Raw genomic sequence first — 894 nt, forward strand, 5'->3', positions numbered from 1 at the left:
ACAAGGAGAAGCAGTCCCCCCACTAACAATGTCAGAAGAACTGCAGTGAGGCTGCCGTTCTATGAAGACAAGTGACCGTCAAGTTCCCCCCAGCCTCACCCTTACAGGGTTTCAGGTAGCTATTTCTCTATTTTCGCAGCAGCCAATGGCTTTCCCCAGCCTCTGACCTCCTGGGCAACCAGAAGAGTCAAATACAGTAATTACACTATTGCTGTGATCAGAAAAATATCAAGGGAATCAGTCTGGAAAGGGGGTGGGCATATGGGTCCCTAGAAGTACCAAGCCACCCAGATCTACTCCAATGGGCCCACTCAGGTTTCATTCATGTCAATACCAGAAATCAGCTCAGCTTTTAAATAAAAATGTTCCCCCAGAGCCAGGCAGCACAATTTAATCATACTCATCCCCCGAACCCACCTCCTCAGCTTCCACCTGCCCCCGCCCAATGCACATGTTGAGAGCAAGAACCCAGAACCGGTGGGTGACGTTTAAGTACTTGAAGAGGGAAAAGGAACAGGGTTGGGGTGGGAGGGGACAAAATGAGCACCCATGAAGTGAAATGAAGGAGAGAGCCACAGTTCACTCTTCATTCTTGAGAGAAATTAAACTCATTCATTTTTCAAATCAACTTTGACTTGAGATGTCCATAAAGACCTCCCCAGGGACTGAGTCAGGTGACATTTTCAGTTTGGAGACATTTTATGTTTCAGTGGAGCACTGCAGGCCTCAGGGTAATGTCGGTCCCTCTCCTGACCTCGCGTCCCTGTTTATACTATCCAGACCCTTAACTAAATGGCTTGTCAGGGAAATCGAACTCTGAATGCATTATGATGTTTAACAGCAATCAAGAGCAGTTCATGACTTCAGGGCAAGCACATTAAGGTGGCTAAATTT

Source organism: Bison bison, unplaced genomic scaffold, assembly GCF_000754665.1.
Source record: "Bison bison bison isolate TAMUID 2011002044 unplaced genomic scaffold, Bison_UMD1.0 scf7180017851881, whole genome shotgun sequence".
NCBI classification, from domain to species: domain Eukaryota; kingdom Metazoa; phylum Chordata; class Mammalia; order Artiodactyla; family Bovidae; genus Bison; species Bison bison.